This window comes from Dama dama, chromosome 18, assembly GCF_033118175.1.
Source record: "Dama dama isolate Ldn47 chromosome 18, ASM3311817v1, whole genome shotgun sequence".
NCBI classification, from domain to species: domain Eukaryota; kingdom Metazoa; phylum Chordata; class Mammalia; order Artiodactyla; family Cervidae; genus Dama; species Dama dama.
The window spans coordinates 58,495,530-58,516,355 of record NC_083698.1 but is presented as its reverse complement, the minus strand read 5'-3'; the positions used below and the strand labels follow the sequence as shown (position 1 = coordinate 58,516,355).

The 20,826-nt window shown below is 38.3% G+C and overlaps 1 pseudogene; it reads right to left on the bottom strand.

Annotated features, from left to right (window-relative positions):
• Positions 1 to 10,879: 10,879 nt before the first annotated feature.
• Positions 10,880 to 12,307, bottom strand: LOC133072288 (large ribosomal subunit protein eL33-like; annotated as a pseudogene).
• Positions 12,308 to 20,826: the final 8,519 nt, after the last annotated feature.

Sequence of the window (20,826 nt, the reverse complement as noted above, 5' to 3'; positions counted from 1 at the left end):
GTGTGGTTAGAGAGATCTGAGATCTACTTTTCCTTGAGAGGAGGTCATCTCCCACAGTTATATAGAAAGCAGGGTGGGTCGCAAAAGAAGATAGTATATCATTCAATGTCTCTGTTCTTGACTTTGAGGAGAAAAGAATGTTTTTGGTCTTGTCCTTTTGCATTATGGAAGATGTGGAGAGCCAGATTTTGAGCATGAGCTTGGGTAAAAGGGACCAAAAAGGCAGCTTGGTTAGCATTCAGCGTTGAAGGCCTTAGGTGAGACACACAAAAGGTCCTTGTAATTCATACTTGGTGCAGTGTAACTCTACAGAGATAGGGATTACAGATAGGGATTTGAGTTCAAAATATTAATAATAACAGAAATAGAGTATCAGGACTAGGGTGTATAGTATAAGGACTTTGGTGTCAGACAGACATGCAGTCAAATGCTGGCTTTGCCACTTATTAGATGTATTAGTCAATGATAGGTTTAGGTTAGTGCTTCTCAAACTGATGAAGGGTGTTTTTTTATTTTATTTTTTAAAATTTCCAATTCACTGTTGATTGACACAATTGTAAAGTACAAGTTATTGCAAGTTACTTTTACTAACTTGCTTTATTTTTATTAATGCAGATGAAATTTAAAAAGGCAAAAATAACAAGCCCCAATTTTTAAAGATCCAATAGACATAAAGTTATTCTGGTATAAGAATTTTCATTTCTGTGTTCTACATTTGTATTTCTCTGGTGTAAACCATTGAACAATCAGACTGGTCCCTCCATAGACTATACTTCGAATAGTTCTGGGTTAAACCATGGTGCAGTAACAAATAGCCCTAAAAATCTTAGTGGCAGTAGTTTAAAGATGAGGTCATGCCTGTCCTGAAGTTCATGTATTTTATTTTAAGCAATTGTTTTTTAATTTCAGAAGTACTTTGAAGATTGAGAAGAGTACATAAGTATCCCCTGAGGTTGGGGAGTAAAGCCTAATTTTGCTTACATTATTCTGAAGTGTATCTTAGGTATTTATGTGACATTTATTTTAGATATTCATGTGACATTTGCATTTTATCTGTATTTGTTTGACTTATATATAAGTGAAACTCAGACATGTCCAACTCTTTTGTGACTCCATGGACTGTTTCCTACCAGACTCCTCTGTCCATGGGATTCTCCATGCAGGAATACTGGAGTAGGTTGCCATTTTCCTTCTCCACCGGATCTTCCAAACACAGAGATTGAACCTGGGTCTCCATTGCAAGCGGACTCGTTATCACCTGAGCCATCAGGGAAGACCCATATACAATATAAAGATAATTTCCCCCCCCCCCCCCCCCCCACCAATGTGGGATTAAAAATTGACTTTCCTGAAGATATGTTAGTTCTATTCCTTTGTTTACCTCTGGGGCCACAACTGAGTACTTTTGATAGCTTCATTTGAGATGGGGCTCAGATCAAGGTTTCTCAGACTGGGCAAGAGTGCAGTTTGGCTTTTTTAATTGGGAGGGAGTGGGCTGTCTTGTGCATTGTCCACTGTTGACCAGCATCCCTGGCCTCTACTAACTAGATACCAGTAGCAGTTCATCCTCCTCAGTGATGACAGGGGAAAAAAATGTCTCCAGACATTGCCAAATGTCACCTGGGAGGGCCAGTTTGAGAACCACTATACTAGGTGATGGAGAACCCTTTGAAAGATCATCGCAGATGAGGAAGAAAAAAAGTCTTTGTTAAACATCTGGTTCATAATTCTTCCTCCTAGAACTCTTACCACTTGGTATTTCTCAAACTTAGAAATCAGAATCACCTAGGTAGCTAGTGCTCATTTCACATGCTAGCAAGATAATGCTGCAAATCCTTCAAGCTCGTATTCAGCAGTACCTGAACCAAGAACTTCCAGATGTACAAGCTGGGTTTAGAAAAGGCAAAGGAACCAGAGATCAAATTGCCAACACTCATTGGATCTTAGAAAAGCAAGGGAATTCCAGAGAAACATCTGCTTTTGCTTCATTGACTATGCTGAATTCTTTGTGTGGATACTGGAAAATTCTTAAGAGATGGGAATAGCAGACCACTTTACCTGTCTCCCAGGAAACCTGTTTGCAGGTTAATAAGCAACAGTTGGAACCAGTTATAGAATGATAGATTAGTTCAAAATTGGGAAATGGGTATGTTAAGTCTGTATGTTATCACCCTGCTTATTTAACTTACATGCAGAGTACATCGTGCAAAATGCCTGGCTGGAATCGAGATTGCCAGGAGAAATAGCAACAACCTCAGATATGCAGATGATACCCCTCTAATGGCAGAAAGTGAAGAGGAACAAAAGAGCCTCTTGATGAAAGTGAAAGAGGAGAGTGAAAACCTGGCTTAAAACTCATAATTCAAAAAACTAAGATCATGGCATCTGGTCCCATCACTTCATGGCGAATAAATAGATGGGGAAAAAGTGGAAACAGTGACAGACTGTATTTTCTTGGGCTCCAAAATCATTGTGGATGGTGACTGCAGCCATGGAATTAAAAGAGTCTTGCTCCTTGGAAGAAAAACTATGACAAACCTAGACAGCATATTAAAAAGCAGAGACATCACTTTGCCAACAAAGGTCCATATAGTCAAAGTTGTGGTTTTTCTAGTAGTCCTGTGTGGATGTGAGAGTTGGACCATAAGGAAGGCTATGCACCAAAGAATTGATGCTTCCAAATTGTGCTGGAGAAAATTCTTGAGAGTCCCTTGGATAGAGAGGAGTATCATTTCTTGAAACAGGTAATTTAAAACATGAAATTCAGAGTCTGTGGGACAGCTAAGTGAGCATAGTAGAGTCTCAATACTAGGAGAGACATCTAGGATGGAAAATAAGCATTTTAAGGTTTTTGTAAATTTATTCATTTGTGCTTTGAATTTTTATGTTTAGTAATTGAATGTCTATGTTGAAGAAAAGCCGTACTCTAGTTTGGTGAATAAATTTTTTGATATTTTTATAAGACTTGATGTTTTTAGTTTGGTGAGCAAACTTGAAGGAAATTGGAATAAAGTGATTTGTGTGAAACTTATGTGTTCTTCACAGCTAGACAGACTGAGGTTAATAATTTCTTAAATAGTACTAAAATGTCTAGCTATTAAAAATTTGTACTGATACTTTCAAAGCAGTAGCTGTTTCAAACTGTTTGCTAGTGTTTCTTTATATCAGTGACATTTTTTTTATCCTTATATGTTCAAATTGTTTATTCAGATTATAATCAGAGTTCTTCCTTTTTTGAGGAAGATTTTGGTATATATTGTCAATCAGTTTTCAAAAATACTAGAAATATTTTGAGTGAGGTAATTATTTGTGTAAGAGGAGGCAAAACCTTCATAGCAATCTTAGTGCTTTCTGGTTATTCTATTATAATGACTAGGGTACTACCTCATTTGTTACATGTTTTTGGGTCGATACAAGGAAAACTTTTTCAGTAACTAGTCTTACCTTAAAGCATCAACATTTTATACCATTTTTAATTTTAAAAAGTTTAGTAGATATATTTATTTCCTTTTGTGATTAAATACATTAACCAAGAGGGGAAAAAAGCCACTAAATTATTAATATTTCAATCACTGAAGTTTGATTTGTTTTCTTAATTACACACTTTTTCATGGTTGTGATTAGTGGTATATTAGTGACTAGTTGTTCTCAACCCTGGTTAGGCATTGGAAACACTTTCAGTTTTTAATGTACCTGGAGGCTTGTTAATTCACTGGGTGTGAGGTGGGGCTCAGAAATTTACTTTTTTTTTTTTTTTTTAGTATTTTAGGTAGTTTTGATGAGCAACCAGGGTTGATAACTTCTGATGTGAATTATGTGGGGTAATATATGTAAAAGTGCTCTGTAAACTCTTTAAAATTTATACAAAACCAAGGTACTATTCTCTTAATATTTAATAATATTTTTGGTGTATTAATCTATATACAGGTTATTTTGAGTATGTATATGGTGTTTCTAATATTGATATTCTAATTGTCTAGACATTTTATTATTTCAAGATGTTCAGTTTCATTATTTTAGAACTATAAATAGTATAAAAAGAGTATGGTTAAGCCTCTTCTGCCTCCCCCAATTATTTTCCTAGGGCATCTGTTAGTTTAGTATCTTAAACTTGTTTTTAATTTATATTTTTCATATTACTGGAGAGAGACATTTGTTATGTATAATCCAGTTAGCTTCCCTTCTTTCCTAAGAATATACTGAATTTGTTAAAATCACTATCAGGAATATTTGGTTTTGTGCTGTGATTTATATATGGGACTATTAAATAATGCAATATGAGAGTCATTTTTGTTTTTAAATTATACATAGTTTTTCACATTTTTGTGCTCTCAGGAATGTACCTAACTTCTCCTGTCCTTGAAGTTTGTAGCTGTTCAGCTTGCTGTTAATAATCTTTGTATTTTAGCTGCTCAGTCATTATTTCTTGGTTCATTTCTTTATTGAAGTTCTGCTCTCTGTTAAGTATTGGGTTAGATTTCCATTTTAATTCCCAGCTATATTGTGTTTTTATTTTTTTAATTAAAAAACAAACAAACAAACAAACAGAACATGGCAGCCCAGACACGGTGACTAACAGGTCAGGCAAGACAGCAAGATGGAGAGCACTATCAGGTTTGGAAACACAATGCGTTAGTTCCCTAGAGGCAGCTCTGAACCTACAGCTTGTATTTCATTTCTACATCAGCTAGTGCTTTTGCTGCAGGAAGGGGAACCCCTTCCAGGGCCCAAGAGTGGGCTCTTGTCTAACACTTGGAAATGAATGGTCTGAGGACACATTCTGACAGAGCAAGAGACTTTACTGGGAAAGGGCGCCCAGGTGGAGAGCGGTAGGGTGAGGGAACCTAGGAGAACTGCTCTGCTTCCTGGTTGTCAGTCTCAGGTTTTAGGGTAATGGAATCAGTTTCCAGATTGTCTTTGGCCAGTCATTCCGACTTGAGAGTCCTTCCTGGTGGCCCTCCTATTGCTCAGCCAAGATGGATGCCAGAGAGAAGTATTCTGGGAAGTTAATTCCCAGTTATATTCTGTGCAATATATTCTGACACCTGAGTGAAAAGGGAAGAAATTTAAGTAGAAATGATTTTTGTTTTATGAATGTATAAAATAATGTGCAAATAGAAAAGAAAACCAAAATACAATTTCGTTGTATAATTTGCAAAACCAAATTTGCTCTGAGTACAACTTGTAGTAGTCTGTTTTCTGATTGCTGAGAAGGGCAAATTGAGTAAACATGAGAACTTGGCATGAAAGAATGAAATTGTTGCCATTTCCTTCTCCAGGGAATCTTCCCTACCCAGGGGTCAAACCCAGGTCTCCTGCATTCCAGGCAGATTCTTTATTAACTGAGCCACCAGGGAAGCCCCAATCTTAGAACTGTAGTCAATCCTGTCACGTTTTGTATTAGAATATAAAAGTTGATCTAATACAGAAAAGTAGGAGTTACTTAACCAGTTGCTTAATTCAGGTGTGAGCCTAAAAAATAACTAGAATGACTTATTTGGTAAGTTATTGTTTTTTAGTCTTAAAGTTATGTCCAACTCTGCGACCTCATGGGACTGTGTAGCACAGCAGGCTCCTCTGTCCTCTAACTATCTCCCAGAGTGCTCAGATTCATGTCCATTGAGTTGGTGGTGCTGTCTAACCATCTCATCTTCTGTCATCACTTTTTCCTCCTGCCTTCAATCATTCCTAGCATCAGGGTCTTTTCCAAAGAATTGGCTATTCTCATCAAGTGGCCAAAGTATTGGAGCTTCAGCAACGGTCCTTCCAATAAACAGTCATGATTGATTTCCTTTAGGATTGACTGGTTTGATCTCCTTGCAATCCAGGGGACTCTCACGAGTCTTCTCCAGCACCACAGTTCAGAAGCATCAATTCTTCGGTGTTCAGCCTTCTTTATGGTCCAGCTCACATCCATGCATGACTCTTGAAAAAACCATAGGTGAACCTTTGTGGGCAGAGTGATGTCTCTGCTTTTTAAGATACTGTCTGGGTTTGTCGTAGCATTCTTTCCAAGGAGCAAGGATCTTAATTTCATGGCTGCATTCACCATCTGCAGTGATGTTGGAGCCCACAAAATCAAATCTGTCCCTGCTTCCACTTTTCTCTCTTATATTTGCCATGGAGTGATGGGACCGTATACCATGATCTTAGTTTTTTTTTTTAATCTATTTTTAGTTGAATGATACTTGCCTTACAGAATTTTGTTGTTTTCTGTCAAACATCAAAGTGAATCAACTAGATCTTAGTTTTTTTTTATGTTGAATTTCACAGTAGCGTTTTCATTTTCCTCTTTCATCCTCATCAGGAGACTCTCTAGTTCTTTTTCACTTTCTGCCATTAGAGTGATGTCATCTGTGTATCTGAGGTTGTTGATACTTCTCCCGGCAATCTGACAAGTAGACCCACCAAAAATACTTGTTTGTGTTTGATCATGGTGCTGTGCTGTTAAAAAAGATAATTACACAGATGTAGTTCCTTTTTTTACATTTCTGAAAGTTTGAAATAATTGTAGACTTGCTGAAAAGTTGCAGCCTGTATCCTTTTGAAACTTAAGTATTTGGTGAGCATGGAGGAAGTGCAAAGATAATACCAAAAACATGCATGTACAATGTGTTACATGAGATAAATATGCCATCAACATTAGTACTGGCTAGGAACAAGTGACTCAAGATGGACGGGTCATGGCAGAGAGGTCTGACAGAATGTGGTCCACTGGAGAAGGGAATGGCAAACCACTTCAGTATTCTTGCCTTGAGAACCCCATGAACAGTATGAAAAGGCAAAATGATAGGATACTGAAAGAGGAACTCCCCAGGTCGGTAGGTGCCCAATATGCTACTGGAGATCAGTGGAGAAATAACTCCAGAAAGAATGAAGGAATGGAGCCAAAGCAAAAACAATACCCAGTTGTGGATGTGACTGGTGATAGAAGCAAGGTCCGATGCTGTAAAGAGCAATATTGCATAGGAACCTGGAATGTTAGGTCCATGAATCAAGGCAAATTGGAAGTGGTCAAACAGGAGATGGCAAGAGTGAGTGTTGACATTCTAGGAATCAGCAAACTAAAATGGACTGGAATGGGTGAAGAACTCAGATGACCATTATATCTACTACTGTGGGCAGGAATCCCTTAGAAGAAATGGAGTAGCCATCATGGTCAACAGAAGAGTCCGAAATACAGTACTTGAATGCAATCTCAAAAATGGCAGAAAGATCTCTGTTCGTTTCCAAGGCAAACCATTCAATATCACAGTAATCCAAGCCTGTGCCCCAACCAGTAACGCTGAAGAAGCTGAAGTTGAATGATTCTGTGAAGACCTACAAGACCTTTTAGGACTAACACCCCCAAAAGACGTCCTTTTCATTATAGGGGACTGGAATGCAAAAGTAGAAGTCAAGAAACGCCTGGAGTAACAGATAAATTTGGCCTTGGAGTACGGAATGAAGCAGGGCAAAGGCTAATAGAGTTTTGCTAAGAGAACACGCTGGTCATAGCAAACACCCTCTTCCACAACACAAGAGAAGACTCTACACATGGTCATCACCAGATGGTCAACACTGAAATCAGATTGATCATATTCTTTGCAGCAAAAGATGGAGAAGCTCTATACAGTCAGCAAAAACAAGACCGGGAGCTGACTGTGGCTCAGATCATGAACTCCTTGTTGCCAAAATTCAGACTTAAATTGAAGAAAGTGGGGAAAACCACTAGACCATTCAGGTATGACCTAAATCAAATCCCTTATGATTATACAGTGGAAGTGAGAAATAGATTTAAGGGACTAGATCTTATAGACAGAGTGCTGATGAGCTATGGACGGAGGTTTGTGACATTGTACAGGAGACAGGGATCAAGACCATCCCCATGGAAAAGAAATGCAAAAAGGCAAAATGGTTGTCTGAGGAGGCCTTACAAATAGCTGTGAAAAGAAGAGAAGCGAAAAGCAAAGGAGAAAAGGAAAGATACTCCCATTTGAATGCAGAGTTCCAAAGAATAGCAAGGAGAGGTAAGAAAGCCTTCCTCAGCAATCAATGCAAAGAAATAGTGGAAACCAACAGAATGGGAAAGACTAGAGATCTTCAAGAAAATTAGAGATAGCAAGGGAACATTTCATGCAAAGATGGCCTCAATAAAGGACAGAAGTGGTATGGACCTAACAGAAGCAGAAGATATTAAGAAGAGGTGGCAAGAATACACAGAAGAACTGTACAAAAAAGATCTTCACGACCCAGATAATCATGATGGTGTGATCACTCACCTAGAGCCAGACATCCTGGAATGTGAAGTCAGGTGGGCCATCACTATGGACAAACTAGTGGATGTGATGGAATTCCAGTTGAGCTATTTCGAATCCTGAAAGATGATGCTGTGAAAGTGCTGCACTCAATATGCCAGCGTATTTGGATAACTCAGCAGTTGGCCACAGGACTGGAAAAGGTCAGTTTTCGTTCCAGTCCCTAAGAAAGGCAATCCCAAAGAATGCTCAAACTACCACATAGTTGCACTCATCTCACACGCTAGTAAAGTAATGCTCAAAATTCTCCAAGCCAGGCTTCAGCAGTACGTGAGCCGTGAACTTCCAGATGTTCAAGCTGGTTTTAGAAAAGGCAGAGGAACCAAAGATCAAATTGCCAATATCCGCTGGATCATCAAAAAAGCAGGAGAGTTCCAGAAAAACATCTGCTTCTGCTTTATTGACTATGCCAAAGCCTTCGACTGTGTGGATCACAATAAACTGTGGAAAATTCTGAAAAAGATGGGAATACCAGATCACCTGACCCACCTCTTGAGAAACCTATATGCGGGTCAGGAAGCAACAGTTAGAACTGGACATGGAACAACAGACTGGTTCCCAATAGGAAAAGGAGTACGTCAAAGCTGTATATTGTCACCCTGCTTATTTAACTTCTATGCAGAGTACATCATGAGAAATGCCGGGCTGGAAGAAGCACAAGCTGGAATCAAGATTGCCGGGAGAAATATCAATAACCTCAGATATGCAGCTGTCGCCACCCTTATGGCAGAAAGTGAAGAGGAACTAAAAAGTCTCTTGATGAACGTGAAAGAGGAGAGTGAAAAAGTTGGCTTAAAGCTCGACATTCAGAAAACTAAGATCATGGCATCTGGTCCCATCACTTCATGGCAAATAGATGGGGAAACAGTGGAAACAGTGTCAGACTTTATTTCTTGGGCTCCAAAATCACTGCAGATGATGATTGCAGCCATGAAATTAAAAGACACTTACTCCTTGGAAGGAAAGTTATGACCAACCTAGATAGCGTATTAAAAAGTAGAGACATTACTTTGCCATCAAAGGTCCGTCTAGTAAAGGCTGTGGTTTTTCCAGTGGTCATGTATGGATGTGCGAGTTGGACTATGAAGAAACCTGAGTGCTGAAAAATTGATGCTTTTGAACTGTGGTGTTGGAGAAGACTCTTGAGAGTCCCTTGGACTGCAAGGCGATCCAGCCAGTCCATCCTAAAGGAGATCAGTTGTGGGTGTCATTGGAAGGACTGATGCTGAAGCTGAAACTCTAATACTTTGGCCACCTCATGCAAAGAGTTGACTCATTGGAAAAGACCCTGATGCTGGGAGGGATTGGGGGCAGGAGGTAAAGGGGACAACAGAGGATGAGATGGCTGGATGGCATCACTGACTCGATGGACATGAGTTTGAGTAAACTCCGGGAGTTGGTGATGGACAGGGAGGCCTAGCATGCTGCGATTTATGGGGTCGCAAAGAGTCGGACACGACTGAGCAACTGAACTGAACTCAACTGAAGGTCCTTGTTTAAGAAAAAAAAAAAGGAAAAAACTTATTTCCTAGGCCCTACCAGCAATATTCTAATTCCCTACTTCTAGACTTAGGACCCAGGTATTTGTTTTTATCAAGCTTCCCAGATGTTTCTGATTATAGCGAGGTTTGGAAATCTTTTAACTGCAAGATAAAAGTCCAGAGGCCTTGATAATAGCTGTTGTCTATTGCACAACCACTGTAACAACTGTCGTTTATTGTGCTTATTGTATCTGAAGTGCCAAATATTTCAAGTATTTCATATATATCTTACAATAACCTCATAAATACGTTGTCCCAGTCTAAGGCTCAGAAAGGTTATGTGGCTTACCCATCCAAAGTGTAGCTCCAAGTTACAGCAGATACTAGATTTTTTATTTCTAGCTTTATTTGTACAGTGCTCCACAGTCTTATCTATGGAGGATATATTCCAAGGTCCCCAGTGGATGCTTGAAACCACAGATAGTAATACTCAAGCCTGTATGTATTGTTTTTTCCTATACATACATACTTAGGATAAAGTTTAACTTATAAATTAGACACAGTAAGAGATGGACAACAATAGCTAATAATAAAGCAGAACAGTTGTAACTATACTGTAATAAAGGTTGTTATAAAAAATGTGGTCTCTCTCTCAAGTTCAACTCTGCCAGAAATGTGGCAGTGGCTTCTTCATTGGCAGACTCAGCCTCTCTAGTAATTTTTATATTTTTCATTTGAAATCTATTCTTGAGTCTGTGTAACCATTTCATTTTTGAGTAAATGACTTGGTATCACTTGTTTTAGGGGATCCCTTGCTTGCTAAAGGTGTCATACAGGGTCCATGCTTTCCGGTGTGACCTGTTGCCATCATTTGTAACTATGTTCATGTCTTCCACCCATAGGTTTAATGCCTTTTCCATCCTGACTTTTCCATTTGTCTTGCATTGTGACTTTTCCTTTTCCATTTATCAGGCGCTGTGGCTGTAACTTTGCAGTTTGAGGTGTATCAGCAAAAGTAGCATAAATTTTTTTTTCCTTTTTCTCAATTTCGTGGATAGAAGATTCCTTCTTACAGTGAATCTTAGCAACCTAAGGTACAATTTCTTTTTCCTTATTAAGTCAAGACCTTCACCTTTTCATTTTTGGGAAGTACTTTATAGCTTCTCTTGCATATATGTAAATTGCCAGAATTCCAACTCCTGTTCTTTGGCGCCATTATTAAGAAAAATTATGAAGTGAGGGTTACTTGAACACAAGCATTGCAATATCACAACGGGTGATCTGATTATACTGAGAAGTCTAAGTGACCAATGGGCAGGATATACAGAACAGAGGGATGAATCACATCACAGGCTGGACAGAGCAGGACAGCACAGGAAGGTGTGAGATTTCATCATGCTATTCAGAACAGCACACAATTTAAAACTGATGAATTGCTTATTTCTGGAATTTTCCATTTCATATTTTCAGACCGCAGTTGACAGCTGGTAGCTGAAACCTTGAAAAGCAAAACTTGAGGTGAAGGGGGACTCTTCCTGACCTATGATTATCTTATATATTTTTTAATTAAAAACTTGGGTAGTCATTTTAGGGTCTCTTTGCTTGGCTTTTTCCTTCTATTTAGATCAAATCATGTTTTGTATTCTTCTTTGCTTATGCTGTTCTTACCTATCTTGAAGTCACATCCATCCATTAAGGAAGGCCCAGCTCAAAACTACTGATTCTGGGAAGCTTTTCCCATCTTTGATCCTTTCCCTAACTTGAACTCTTTTAAGACTGCTCTCCTAGTAGGTAACAGCATTGTCAATTTGTAGAAATATATTTTCAGTTATTGTTTATGCTTAATATTACAAATATTGTGGGTGGCGTAGTTAGTTGCAGTATTGTGATGGGTAGCATGCTTTTTTGAGCCCTTTACTGATCTCTGGCATTACTACATATAGTACTGCTTTTGAGTAGAATGTAGTTTGTGTGTGTGTGTTTTAGTGAAAACACAAGAGAACAAATCCATACTTTTATTTATTTACTTTTCAATAAGTTTAAATCCTCAAAGGGTAAAGCATCACACAGAGTCTGTGTCCAGTGGCCTTAGCGAGAAGGTTGCTTTGGAATTTGGCACAAACCATGCCACTGTTTACATGAGCATGAGTTGTCTTTCCCCAGATTACTCTGTTTTAGTTAGGTTTTCTGCCAAGAGTTACCGTGTTGTTCTTTGCTTTGTACGCATAAGTACGTCTCTTGCCTAGATAGAATTCAGTTTCATCTCAAGCACATACACCTTCGATTTTCAGGAGAGCTGTGTACTCCCTCTTGGTTTCATAGACCCGGCTTATAGCCGGCAAAAATGGCCTTGGGCCACAGCCTTCCAGACATATTTGTTGCTTTAGAAGTCCTGTTCCCAGCGGGCCTCCACAGGGTCCAATATGGCTGAAAGAGAAACCATTATTTTTATAATGGAATACATTAACAGACCTTGGTTATGGAAAAAGTTAGAATTTTCTGTTTTGAGGTTTCAAATTACTTTGGCTGCTTCAGTAGCTCAACAAGGCAGGCTTTTTAAATCTTCTGTTGTAGAGTAAATTTATAAACATACAGAAACATTTATCATCATAAATTAATAATTTCAGCAGTAATGTAATTTAGTTTGCAGTACAGTTTTTTTTACTAGTATTTTCATGGAACTTTATTAGTCTGCTAGGACTGCCATTACAGAAAACCACAGATGAGGTGGCTTAAACAACAGACATTTGTTTTCTCACAGTTCTGGAGGCTGGAAGTCCAGTATTAAGGTGCCAGCAGATTTGGTTTCTGGTGAAGGGTCTTCCTGGATTACATATGGCCACCTTCTGTCTGTGTCCTCACGTGGCCTTTGTGCAACCTGTGGAGGAGAAAAGTTTATCTCCAGTGTGTCTTCCTCTTCTTGTAAGGATACCAGCTCCACATGATGGGCCCTACTCGTATGACCTCCTTTAACCTTAGTTACGCCCTTTAAGGCCCTGTCTCCCAGATACAATTACATTGGGATTAGGGCTTCATCAAAAGAATTTTGGGTGTATGCAGTTTGGCCTGTAACAGGAATAGAATTTCTGGTTTCCTGTGTATGGTGGTGTAATAGCTATAGAAAAAAAATTTTTTTTTAATCAGATAATAAATACTTTGTTTCTACCTACCTTTTTATTAGGCAAGTAATGTTAAGATGAATATCAGTTGAACATTTTATGAGTCATAGGATTCAATATTTTGGCAGGAAATGGCTTTAATATCTTTTAGAAGCTGGCTTGAGAGGTATATGCTGGAAATAATTTGAACTCTTTGATAAAACTGCTGTGTTATGTACAGAATGCATATATATCATGAGTTCACAAGGTATGGTAGTGACTGATTAAAATGAACTAAAGTTAATCCTTTAAACATTTTGCCTATGTTCTTGAAACTTGTTTTTTCATCCTTCTATTTTCACAAGATCTCAGGATTGGAAGATGTATTGTCATTTAACCTAATTATGCAAATGGTACTCTTAATTCCCCCTGCAGCATGCCTGTGACTGTAACTCTGACTAGTATTGTAGCCACAAGCATATATGGCTGTTGAGCACTTGAAATGTTGCTAGTCTGAATTGACATTTGATATAAATGTAAAATGCACAGAGGATTTTGCAAAGACTTAAAGAATATAAAATATCTAATTCATTTTTATATTGATTACATGTTGAAATAATGTCTTGGATATACTGAGTTAAGGAAAATATATTATTACAATGGAGTTTTTGTTGTTGTTCAGTTGCTAAGTCGTGTCTGACTCTGTGACATTGTGGACTGCAGCACACCAGGCTTCCATGTCCTTCACTATCTCCTGGAGTTTGCTCAGACTCATGTCCATTGAGTCGGTGATGCCATCTGATTGAGTTTACTTGTTTGTTTTTACTTTTTTAAATGTGGCTTTTAGAAAATTTAAAATTACATATATGTCTTGTGTTATATTTCTAACAAACAGAGCTGATTTAGTCTGTTAAAAACTCAGCTGCCTACTGAGATAACACATTTTATCTTTGAATAGCTGTCACTATTAATTTTTTTCTTCCTATTTTTATATATATACCTGTCTTGATATTTGCATTCAGATATTCTCATTTACTCCCTAGGACCAAAAAGATAAGTCTGATTTCTCTTTTTAATATTTTTGCTTAGTAGTTTGAAGACAACTATCTTTTATTGTGACTTTTAGTCTTTCCATTTCCTTTAACAACGTTTACATGGTAGGGAGTCATATCCCTCCAGCCATTTTTACTCCCCTTTGAACTTCATTTGGTACATATCCCTGCTAATACCAGGAAATGAAATGAATATCTTGTGATCTTAAAATTGCAGATTGAATCTATCTTTTGTGACCTTCTACGTGCTATATAAATCTGTTAATGAGGCCTAGAGTTAAGTTACCTTTTAGGGAAACCTTAATTCTTATACTAACATAGGGAGTATAGTGTCAACTCAGATGTCTCTACCTTTTTCCCTTGTGCTGCCATTATTTTATCTTGCTTCTTCAGGACTGTTTTTTTTTTTTTTTTTTTTTTAGACATACTTAATTGAGTGGGTGTAATGTGTCCCTCCTCCTCATTTGCAGTCCTATTTTATAGTTTTAACTGAAACTTTATCTTTTAGATTGTGGTTTGAGGGTGGGAAAAAGGACACGATTTGGATCCATATATTTCCATAGCAGATTTCATTTGGGTTCTCAATGTGTCATATAAAGTATTTATTACCTTTTTCAGCTTTTATCATGTGTATACTTAAAGTGTATCTTTTGTTTTCATCATAATATTAAATAATGTTCAGTTCAGTTCAGTTGCTCAGTCATGTCTGACTCTTTGCAACCCCATGGACTGCAGCACGCAAGGCCTCCCTGTCCATCACCAACTCCTGGAGTTTACTCAAACTCATCTCCATTGAGTCGGTGATGCCATCCAACCATCTCATCCCCTGTCGTCGCCTTCTCCTCCTGCCTTCAATCTTTCCCAGCATCTGGGCTTAATTAAGGATGGATTCTTGTGGTATATAATTTTGCTGAAGTTGATATACAACTAATCCATCTTATTTTATTGGTCCTCCAGGTTTTATTTCTCTGCCTTGCCCCTGTTCGCATCATGATTGAAATCTTGTCTGAATTACCTCGTATAATTTCTTCCTTTGCAGTCTAATGAATATGTCAGCAATGGAAAATAAGATCTGATTTATAAAGAAGAAAACCCACACTAACTTGTAAATGACTTCATTTTCTTTCTGTGTGATTTTTTTTTTTTAATGTAAATGCTTCAGGTTTCTTAATAATAACTTTGGAAAATAGAAATAGTATAAAAGTGAATTACCCCAAATCCAGTTAGCAAAATATAACCAATGTTAAAATTTGTATGTATCTTCTTTTTGGCTTTTTTCTTTGTCAGCTTAAAAAACTTTGATAGTGGTGCATGGTTACACTTCTCTTGGGTAAATAGTTAGCCTAAGTTGTAGGTAGGTGTACATGTAACTTCTTAAGAAATTGCCAAACCATTTTGCAACATAAATGTTAACATTTATGTTTCCATCAAGAGTGTGTAAAAATGTTTAGTAGTTTCACATACTAACTCCTGGGATGGCCACTCTTACTAATTTTAGCCATTCTAGTGAAATAAGTAGTGGATAAAACATTGTGATTATAATTGTCATTTTACTAATGAGTAATGATGTTGAGGATCTTATGTGCTTGTTTGCCATCTATATGTCTTTGATGGTCTGTTGAAATATTTGGTCCATTTTTAAGTTGTATTGTCTAATTAAGTTGTATATTTTAGATACTAGTTCTTTGTCGAACTATGCAAATAACTTATTTCTCATCATATCATTATTTACTATCAATAATTCTTATTTGCCACAAATATTACTGTATTGCTTGCCTTAGTAGTGATTTTCTGGGGTTTTTTTGGCTGCTCTGCATGGTTTGCAGAATCTTAGTTCCCTGACCAGGGATTGAACCCATGGAATTCCTTTATAAGAAATAATTGTTCTATCTCATACATTCATTCATTCAGTTATTTATTAATACTGGTAGAATACATGAATATTAATTTTGTCATTGTTTATTGCTCAGATTATCCTGAATCTGACTGTCGGGAGCTCTTTGCTGTTAGCTCATATTCATCTTTCAGCATGCCTCATCATTTGTTTTGGAGCACTTCTTTATTTTCTGGTTTGTCTTTCAGGTTCCTTTTATCTCAGAATAGTGTTTAGAAACCAGGGTCTCAGCTCTAAAAGTGCTTGTTGCTCCTGCTTCTAGGTGTTTTGAACAAATAGATCTAAGGAATTTTATTTTTTGTGTACATTCACACATCTGTATTTCTATACCTATCTTTGTGTAAATATATTTGTTTATATATATTAAAAAACATGAATTCATACTGATAAACCAGTTCCTTATTTGTAACTCCTTTCTCCAACAGTGGAAAACTTGGCTCTCATCTACAATTTATTTATTAGTTGTTCAGTTCTGGTATACATGTAAATGTAATTTCAGAATTACTATTATAAATATATTTACTTCCTAGAGTGTAGTATTGTGTACATCTCTTTTGGTAGTTCAGTTCAGTTGCTCAGTCGTGTCCGACTCTTTGCGACCCCATGAATCACAGCACACCAGGCCTCCCTGTCCATCATCAACTCCCGGAGTTTACCCAAACACATGTCCATTGAGTCGGTGATGCCATCCAGCCATCTCATTCTCTGTCGTCCCCTTCTCCTCCTGCCCCCAATCCCTCCCAGCATCAGGGTCTTTTCCAGTGAGTCAACTCTTCACGTGAGGTGGCCAAAGTATTGGAGTTTTAGCATCAGCATCAGTCCTTCCAATGAACATTCAGGACTGATCTCCTTTAGGATGGACTGGCTGAATCTCCTTGCAGTCCAAGGGACACTCAAGAGTCTTCTCCAACACCACAGTTCAGTCTCATACTATATAGGCAGCATACTGTTTTCCAATGTTCTGTTCTGTTCTTACCCATTTTGTTCATTGCTGTTATGTTACTCATTTGAAATATAGTTTTGTTACTGTTTCTAGTCCATTTTGAGTTCTTCTCACATTCTGGCAGGTTTTGGTTCTTTTTTTCATTGGGATATATGAAATGTTGTTCAGTTGCTAGCTCATGTCTGACTCTTTGTGACCCCATGAACTGTAGCTCACCAGGATTCTCTGTCCTCCACTATGTCCGGGAGTTTGCTCAGATTTATGTCTGTTGAGTTGGTGAGGCTATCTATCTCATCCTCTGCTGCCGCCTTCTCCTTTTGCCTTTAGTCTTTCCCAGCATCAGGGTCTTTTCCAGTAATGAGCTCTTCGCATCAGGTGGCTGAAGTATTGGAGCTTCAGCTTTAGCCTCAGTCCATCCAATGAACATTCAAGATTGATTTCTTTTAGAAGTGACTAGTTTGGTCTCCTTGCTGTTCAAGGGACTCTGAAGAGTTTTCTCCAGCACCACAATTTGAAAGCATCAATTCTTAGGTGCTCAGCCTTCTTTATGGTCCAGCACTCACATCCACACATGGAAAAAAGCTGTGGAAAAACGATAGCTTTGATAGTATGAACCTTTGTTGGCCAAGTATTATGTCTCTGCCTTTTAATACACTGTCTAGGTTTGTCGTAGCTTTACTTCCAAGGAGCAAGTCTCTTTTAATTTCATGGCTGCAGTTACTGCAGTGATTTTGGAGCCCAAGAAAATAAAGTCTGTCACTGTTACTCCACTTTTGCCCCATCTGTGGCTTCCCAGGAGGTGCTATTGGTAAAGAACTCTCCTGCCAGTGCAGGAGACATAAGTGACAAGGGTTTGATCCATGGGTCAAGAAGATACCCTGGAGAAGGAAATGGTAACCCACTCCAGTATTCTTGCTTGGAGAATCCCGTGGACAGAGGAGCCTGGTGGGGCTACTACAGTCCATGGGGTTGCAAAGAGTCAGACATGACTGAAGTGACTTAGCACGCACACATTTGCCAAGAAGTGATAGGACCAGATGATCTTCATTTTTTGAATATTGAGTTTTAAGTTAGCATTTTCACTCTCCTCTTTAACCTTCATCAAGAGGCTTTTTAGTTCCTCTTCGGTTCCTATCATTAGAGTGGTATTATGTGCCAACCTGAGGTTGTTGATATTTCTCCCGGCAATCTTGATTCCAGCTTGTGATTCACCCATCCAGGCATTTTAGATGATGTACTCTGCATATAAGTTAAATAAGCAGGGTGACAATATTCAGCCTTGATGTACTCCCTCCTACCATCTTGCTGGGGCTTCTCCTTTGCCCTTGGACATTGGGTATCTTTTTTTAGTGGGATCCAACATTTTCCTATTAATGGTTGTTCAGCAGTGAGTTGTATTTGTAGTTCTTGCAGTAGTTAGAACTGGACATAGAATGACAGAAGTAGAGGAAAACAACAGAATGGGAAAGACTAGAGATCTCTTCAAGAAAGTTAGAGATACTAGGGAACATTTCATGCAAAGATGGGCTCAATAAAGGACAGAAATGGTATGGACCTAACAGAAGCAGAAGATATTAAGAAGAGGTGGCAGCAATACACAGAAGAACTATACAAAAAAGATCTTCGTGACCCAGATAACCACAGTGGTGTGATCACTCATCTAGAGCCAGACATCCTGGAATGCGAAGTCAAGTGGGCCTTAAAGCATCACTGTGAACAGAGCTAGTGGAGGTGATGGAATTCCAGTTGAGCTATTTCAAATTCTGAAAGATGATGCTGTGAAAGTTCTGCACTCAATATGCCAGCAAATTTGGAAAATTCAGCAGGGGACTCAGAACTGGAAAAGATCAGTTTTCATTCCAGTCCCAAAGAAAGTCATTGCCAAAGAATGCTCAAACTACTGCACGATTGCACTTACCTCACACACTAGCAACGTAATGCTCAAAATTCTCCAAGCCAGGCTTCAGTAATACGTGCACCATGAAATTCCAGATGTTCAAGCTGGCTTTAGAAAAGGCAGAGGGACCAGAGATCAAATTGCCAACATCCGTTGGATCATTGAAAAAGCAAGAGAGTTCCAGAAAAACATCTACAAAGTGGAAAATTCTTAAAGAGATGGGCATACCAGACCATGTGATCTGCCTCTTGAGAAATCTGTATGCAGGTCAAGAAGCAACAGTCAGAACTGGACATGGAACAACAGACTGATTCCAAATTGGGAAAGGAGTACATCAAGGCTGTATGTTGTCACTCTGCTTATTTAACTTATATGCAGAGGACATCTTGAGAAATGCTGGGCTGGATGAAGCACAGGCCAGAATCTAGATTGCAGGGAGAAATATCAATAACCTCCGATATGCAGATGACACCACCCTTATGGCAGAAAGCAAAGAAGAACTAAAGAGACTGTTGATGAAAGTGAAAGAGGAGAGTGAAAAGGTTGGCTTAAAACTCAGCATTCCAGAAAACTAAGATCATAGCATCTGGTCCCATCACTTCATGGCAAGTAGATGGGGAAATAATGGAAACAGTGACTGACTTTATTTTTTTTTTGGGCTCCAGAATCACTGCAGATGATGATTGCAGCCATGAAATTAAAAAGATTCTTGCTCTTTGAAAGAAAAGCTATGACCAACCTAGACAGCATATTAAAGAGCAGAGACATTACTTGGTCAACAAAGGTCTGTCTGGTCAAAGCTATGGTTTTTCCAGTAGTCATGTATAAATGTGAGAGTTGGACTGTAAAGAAAGCTGAGTGCCGAAGAATTGATGCTTTTGAACTGTGGTGTTGGAGAAGACTCTTGAGAGTCCCTTGGACTTGAAGGAGATCCAGCCAGTCCATCCTAAAGGAGATCAGTCCTGAATGTTCATTGGAAGGACTGATGCTGAAGCTCCAATACTTTGGCCACTTGATGTGAAGAACTAACTTGTGGTAAAGACCCTGATGCTGGGAATGATTGAAGGCAGGAGGAGAAAGGGATGACAGAAGATGAGACGGTTGGATGGCATCACCGACTCTGTGGACATGAGTTTGAGTAAGCTCCGGGAGTTGGTGATGGACAGGGAGGCGTGGTGTGCTGCAGTCCATGGGGTCACAGAGTCTGACACAACTGAGCGACTGAACCTGAACTGTATGGTAGTTTGGACATTCTTTGGCACTGCCTTTCTTTAGGATTGGAGTGAAAACTGGCTTTGCCAGTCCTTTGGCCACTGCTGAGTTTTCCAAATTTGCTGACATATTGAGTGCAGTCCTTTAACAGCATCATCTTTTAGGATTTTAAATAGCTCTTTTGGAATTCCATCACCTCCACTAGCTTTTTTTTATAGTAACGTTCTTTTTTATTTTATTTTTTAAATTTTTTTTAAATTTTTATTTATTTATTTTTTTTTTATTAGTTGGAGGCTAATTACTTTACAACTTTTCAGTGGGTTTTGTCATACTCTATGGCTGATTCATATTAATGTAGTAACATTCTTAAGGCCCACTTGACTTCACACTCCATGATGTCCAACTCTAGGTAAAACATTACTATGGTATTAATCGTCATTTCTATAAAACAGTATGTCTGGAAGTGTCCCTTCCATGTCTTATCTCTTTTACACTTTACCCATCTCATTTTCCTTTTCTACCATTTAACCACCCATCTGTTTGGGTGACCAGTCTTAATAGTTTCTTGCTTAGTTTTTAATTTCTTCCTATCATCTTACACAGATGAGAAGATACACATAGGAAAGCAGATATAAAAATTATATTGAGTTGGCCAAAAAATTCTTTTGAGTTTTTCTATAAGCTGTTACAAGAAAATGCAAATGAACTTTTTAGCCAACCCAATATATGAAAAGTAGTGTATTATAGACACTACATATTTGATTTTATGACAGCTTTATTAAGATACGATTCACATGCTGTAAAATTCACCCCTTTAAATTGAACAATTCTGTTATTTTTAGTGTATTAACAGAGTTGTGCAACCATCGTTACGTCTAATTTGAGGACATTTTCATCAACCCCAAATGAAATCGTGTATCTTAACAATTACTCCCGTTCCGTCCTATTCCCA